Here is a 7,231-nt window from a genome sequence, read left to right as displayed (position 1 = left end):
ATGTTTGTGCGTTGAAATTCTATGTTTTATTGGGCCAGATGTGGAACCAATATATATTACCTCTTGATTATTGTGATTATTTTCCGTTAGGTCTATTGTTGGATTATAATGTGGTGGGTTGATTAGTAATTGATCGGTAGATTGATTTAAGTTGGTGTTATTATTTAATCTGGTAGTTGAGTTATGGCTGTTAATAGGTTCTTGTAGATTTGGAGTTTTTGATACTGTGCAGCTATAGATAACATTTTTAATTTTACATGAGCCTTGTAGGGGACATTTATTTTTTCTTCTACAGTTACAGTCCGATGTATTTTGTATAGTTGTATTTTGTAGTTTATTAATTTTCTTATTATTAGAGCTAATTATTTTCTGATGAAGGTTAGGCATAGTAGAGTAAGAGACTTTAATTGTGTTCTTATTGAAAATTTTATTATATCTATGGGGGGCTTTAAAGTTCTTATCTAATATTTAAAAAAAATTCTCTGGCTATGTTTGTTTCTAGGTTTTTGGAATACGGGGGGTTGAACCATAGGATCTCCTTGTGTCTATTCTTACGTTTACGGGTTTTAGTTTGCTGTTTATTTGTATTATTATCTAATATTTGTAGTTTGGTTTTATCTTTTTTTGTCTCTTGGTTATTTTTCTTAACTCGTATACGGGAAGACATTGCCATATTATATGTTATTACGCTCTTAATAGGTTAATTTTTAATGCAGTTTAGGTTTCTATCATTTTCATTTATGAATTTAATTTGTGAATTATATCCAGAGTTTTTAAGGGCTTCATTATAGTATTTTTCATTTTTGGTAAATATTGATTTAGTAGAAGACAGTCTAGAAATTCTTAGAGCGATATTGGGAACTATTGATTTTAATATTGATTTAGGGTGGTTTGATTGATTGTGGACATATAGAAGTGATTGGTTAGGTTTATGGTATGGTTCAAAGGTAGAATTTTCAAGATTTAAGGTTATGTCTAAGAAATTAACAATTTTTTTATTAGGGTCGATTTTTTTTTCAGAAAATAATTAGCTCTAATAATAAGAAAATTAATAAACTACAAAATACAACTATACAAAATACATCGGACTGTAACTGTAGAAGAAAAAATAAATGTCCCCTACAAGGCTCATGTAAAATTAAAAATGTCATCTATAGCTGCACATTATCAAAAACTCCAAATCTACAAGAACCTATTAACAGCCATAACTCAACTACCAGATTAAATAATAACACCAACTTAAATCAATCTACCGATCAATTACTAATCAACCCACCACATTATAATCCAACAATAGACCTAACGGAAAATAATCACAATAATCAAGAGGTAATATATATTGGTTCCACATCTGGCCCAATAAAACATAGAATTTCAACGCACAAACATTCTTTTAAAAATAACTCTCTATCAAACCAAACTACTCAATCCAACTATATTTGGCAACTAAAAAATAGCAATATTTCTTTCAACTTAAAATGGCAAATAATTGAGACTTGCAAATCATATAAACCAGGAGATAAATTTTGTGCACTATGTACAAAAGAAACCCTAAAAATTTTAAAATATGAAGATATAAAAAGCACAACCAAACTAGTAAATTCAAGACACGAGCTTCTGACATGTAATCATAAACGTTGGTTTAAATTTAATAAATATAAACCACCTTAAATCATTAAAAATTACTCATTAGTAAAAATAGATTACAATTTTTTTTTAATAAATTAAATTAGACCAATTACCTCCCTTAGACCCGTAAATCAAATAATAAATAAAGCCAATAACACATGACAATTATCTCCCCTTAAAAACTTGCAAAATAAATATTCTCTCTATATATATTAACTGTAGCGTCTTTAAATCAAAATACGCTAACGGAAACAATTTACTGCACGAGCGTCGCCCTTTTAAAATTCATCATTCAATAAAATAAAAAGCTATAGCAAACATCTAAATGACTACTTTAAACACAGTTCCTGATTTCAAAAAAAGAAAAACTAAAAGGTAACTATCTCTATATATTTTTAAATCAAATTTATTATGTAAATTCAAAAAATATATATTTTTTCTACTCATTTCTATCTCTAACCCATATTAATTTTCTTATAAATTTTAAATCCAAACCTTTTATTTCAATTTTTTCAGATTCATCTGCCTTACTTTTAATGCTAGGTTTATTTATGGTGTCTTTTAAATTCAGTAAAAATCCTCCTAAATTTGCTGATGAGGAGACCGTGCTTACCAAAAAAACTATATATAATTGTTCTACATAACTTCATGTATACCACAAATAAAAAGCACGGATTTCCGAAACGATCGTACAGATAATTGACTTTGTTGTTGTTCCTTCTTATGAAACTGATTTTTAATTTAATTAAAATTTGATTTTTAAATTAAAAATTTTTTTTTTTAATTTTTAAATTATAAATCACATTACTTAATATTGAATTAGCTATAGGACATTTAACTATCGAGCTTATTATATATCTAAATTACAACGAGCATTTCCTGTATTTTAATTAAACTAGTAATTTCACTATTACATTAAAATATACTTAGCTCTTTAGACTATTATTCTAATCTCCTTTAAATTATATTCATATATATATATATATATATATATATATATATATATATATATATACATAGATATTCATATATATAAATATATATATACATATATATATAGATATTCATATATATACATATATATACATATATGTGCATATGTATAGATACATATATATACATATATATACCTATATATATATATATTCATCAGAATAGTTTTTATTTTGCAATCAGTTGTTATGTAAACGTGAGATTGTAACGTTTACAAAATATTACTGGCAGTAATATTCTATAAGTTATCTCATCTTTACAAGAATTGCTTGATATGCAAGATAGGGCAAACAAATTAAATTGGAATTCAATGAATTTCAAAAAACTCCAATCGAAATGAATTTCATATCAAAGAATTTTTATTATTCTAAGCAAGACAAAGAATGCTTTAGAAAGTTAATCTCCTTAACCGATAGGGGTTCGATGTTTACCATCTTATCAGAGGAGAGAAAATACTAGCAAATATTTATAAGGTATGCACACTACTTGCTAAAGTCAGTGAGACATGGAAAGTCAAAATAATAAATCTATCAGAAGTCCTCTAATAGGAGGATTTGGAGAACAAATGTATCCGTTACGTTCCTTTCCAATAACTGATATGTAAGCTAAACAAATGCGATTCCACATTCCTTATTTCAATAACATTCTGTATTTTATTTAACTTATTGGAATTTTCAATTCCAAATCTAGGTTCGCAAGTTCGAATCCTTGACTATCCTATTTCATATTTACATTTAACTAATTCCCTATTTTTACTTATATGAAAAGGGGACAGCCATTTTATCATGTAACATCCCTTCCTCTCATTTTTCAAAAAAAATAAAAAAATATAAAAAATGCACGCATTTTTAAATTTTAGTATATATATACATATATATATATATATATATATATATATATATATATATATATATATATATATATATATATATATATATATATATATAACCACTTGGCTAAGAAAGTTCAGACACCATAAAAGAAAACCGAAAAAAAAAGTCATCTCTATTTCAACTGACTTCATAATTTTATTTTTTAAACCAGGCGCTCTATCTGATCTCCCTGGAATATTCCTTTGGGTTGTAGGGTAAGTACCTTCTATAACTCACGTCAGCTGCTTCATCCAGCCACCCTTATGCCGCAAACTGAGGTCTCATTTTACCTCTTTACGAAATCGACGACTCTTCTTCCAAATGTGTCCTTGATCCTTTCTTCCGTATGGTTCTTCTATTAATTTGAACTTTGTTTTCGTTTTGTAACTAACTTATCTTTTTGAGACATTCTTAAAGCTCATTTATTTTTCGAATTAGGGGCAACTCTAGTGCTTATCATCTCCCTACCAAGTTACTCTTCTTGGGGAAATGTTATGGGCATCATAAAAAAACAAAAACCAATTGTAAAAAAAAAAAATATTCTTTCGGCTTATCACATCTGAAAACTCTGTACCCGTTTACGTAATTTTTGTCCCTCTCTAAAATTCTAACTGATTTCTAAGCCAACCATTCGTCTTAATTAATCTTATATTCTCCTAGATCATTTCAATTCTAATGTATATACCTTATAATGACTTTGAATTCCTGTCGCAAAAAAAACATAACATTTACATACATTTAAGATATTTTACAACATAAAAACTTTTAAAAAATACGTTACATTAAACATTTAAACTCTGATTTTCACAAACAGTTGTATCTTTTCTCAAGAAAAGAAAAAAGTTTTCTACTCTGTAACGCAAAGTCCGTTAACACAAAAACAATAAATTGTCCCTTTTTTCAAAGACCACAATTAACCACATTAAAAGCTGGAAAGTTCAACTATTTCACATTTCTGCATCTTCTTTTTGACAATAGCGTATTTTTGTTTCCGAACGAAACACAGTTAAATACACAATACTTTTGAAATTTTTTTGATTGACATATGTAAACATTCATCCAGCAAGACATTTTTGATACAAATTTTTATGAATGACATACTGACTTACTTTTTCTTTGTCTATGTTCTTTTTTTTTCTTTTTTTTATTACATTTTCTCCCCGTACAAGGCACATAGCCACTTTGGTGTAGGGGGCTACTAACAGGGCAATGTTCGTGTGAGTTCGTATTTTCAAAAGAATTTATTAACCGAATTCAACAATTATCAAAACAAAATTTTTCGTCTCGTGTCTGAACATAACAATTATTTTTTTTTCTGCTTAAACTTTCTGCGTGTGTATATTTAAACAATCTTTAAATGAATGAAATTTTTTTTCCATTCATTACGTATGTTTTCTATTTGCGGCATATCAGCCTTTTTTCTAATTTTCTTGTATACTTTTGTTCTATTGTGTGTATGTGTGTTCATTTTTTCTTCTTCTTTAATACTGCGTTTTATTTCGTTTTGCATTTTTCCTTTGTTGTTTTTTTTTCTTTTTAATGGACCCTTACGTTGTTACCGCGGCAACGCCAGTTCTTTTTTTTTCAAACCCACCCTTGCTTGAGTGGACTAGTCACGTCCACCAAATTACAAATATGTTAGTGGTGGGTGGTATTTTTAGAAGTATCAAATATGCGTATATATTTGTATTGCTGTTGTTCGTTTTAGGAAGATCTTAGTGAGAGATTAGAGTCTTAGTGTGATATTTAGAGGGTGTTTTAGGAGTGTTCATGTGTTGAGTGTTTATATGTCTTAAGGTGTTTATGTTGTAAGAGATGGAGACATTGGTGAGATTTAGATAGATAGACCGAGAGTTTAACATTTATGTTTACAGTTGTACACATTTATAAACACAATGTTCATATCAATATTTGTGATTATCTTGATAGAAAGACCGAGAGATAGTGCGTTTGACATTTACGTTTTGACAGTTGTGCATATAATGTAAACACGTTACCTTTCTCGTTGTAATGATGGACACAGAAGACGCAGGTACAAAACCACACGATGATACGTTTATTTCTTTTTCGACCGGTCGGACATGATTTTGTATTTCAGGGATTCAAAGTTGTTACATGGTAATCTCTAAACCCCCCTCGCCTCCAGAGGGTGCCGAGAATAAAACTAACTTTGAACTCTTTCCTATATTGAGAACTCGTCACGTCATCGCATGATTAAATATGTGCTCATAAAGCACGTTGGATAACATGCATCACGTTGCCAAACTTGTCATGACCCTGAGTTCAGTAACATATGTATACACACACACACACACACACACACACACACACACACACACACACACACACACACACACACATACATATATATATATATATATATATATATATATATATATATATATATAAAGCTGAACGTGTGTGTGTCTGGTCACGAATAGGCTCCTATATGGTTAAGTATTTAAATAAAATGATTATATATAATGATAGGAGTATCGAGGATCAGGACTGTGTATGTTTGATCTGGCAGAACGGTGGTTCATTAAAATTGTGGGGTTCTGCGTTCGCGCCTGGCCCCCAAAGTATGGAAATAAAAAATTAAAAAAAAATTTTGCAAGGGTTTTTGATATAGATGTACATAAAAATACTTTGATAAGTATGTTTCAACTTTAATAGGGATAGTATAATAAAACTGTGGGGTCTGCGTTCGCGCCTGTACTCCATGGAAATAGACACAAACTTTAACAAAGACTTTTCGCATCTATTTGCGTAAGTATATTTTGATAATTATGTTTCAGTTTGAAGAAATATGGTATAATAAAATTATTGGGTGTTTGTTCGCACCTGACCTCCATAGAATGTAAATATGTCACAAAGTTTAACAAGGGTTTTTTAAAAGGGGTGAGAGTCCACCATAACACTTTAACTTTAATTTTAATACACGTTAGCTTTTATTTATTTTTTTAAGTTGAATCATATTGTGTCGAATAAATTCACCTCATAAATTCACGTTCTTATTAAAGTGAAAGCCAAAAAGAAAAGACCGAACTTTAGACAATTCTCGACACAAATTTTGCATAACTCTGTTTTTTTCCTTCTCCACTTGCATGTGGCACTCTTTCGAAAATAGATAAATAGATAATAATAAAAAATCAGAACGTAACTTGTTATCGTGTCAAAAGAAGGGAAAAATCCTGCTCACGTGATTACGTATCTTTTCAAAAAAATTTACATAACCTTTTTATTTTTATTTATATATCTGTTTAAGCTTTTCTTTGTCAGTGTATTAGAAGGAATTCAGAGGATTACGACCATTTCTGCGTGTTCTTTACATTACAATAGCACAACCACGAATCCAACGGCGCAATACTACACCGTTCAATACTGTAAAAGTGAAACGAAGCCGTTCTGCTTGAAAAGGGCGCCATTTTCTTCTTATTCATATTTATATCGATTCTTTGCTTTAAAAAACTAAAGTAATTACGTGTTTACTTTTTTAATATCCCATTTTGCTGTTTCGGATTATTTTACTAAAGTAAGTAAAGCTTCATTATTTTTAAAAACTGTTTTCGATTCTTTGTTTTACGATATTTCGTTGATATTATTTAGTAAGAGTGTTTAGCAGAGAAGTCAACAAACGACTACTCAGAAAAATAAATATACAAGAAATAAATGTTACCATAGCCAATAAAAGTTCAGTTCATGTTTTTTTTTGTTTTGAAATAGTTTTTAATGCT

This window comes from Euprymna scolopes, chromosome 35 (genome assembly GCF_053919585.1).
Source record: "Euprymna scolopes isolate OS-2025 chromosome 35, ASM5391958v1, whole genome shotgun sequence".
Lineage (NCBI taxonomy): Eukaryota > Metazoa > Mollusca > Cephalopoda > Sepiida > Sepiolidae > Euprymna > Euprymna scolopes.
Note: the sequence above shows the minus strand (reverse complement) of the source record.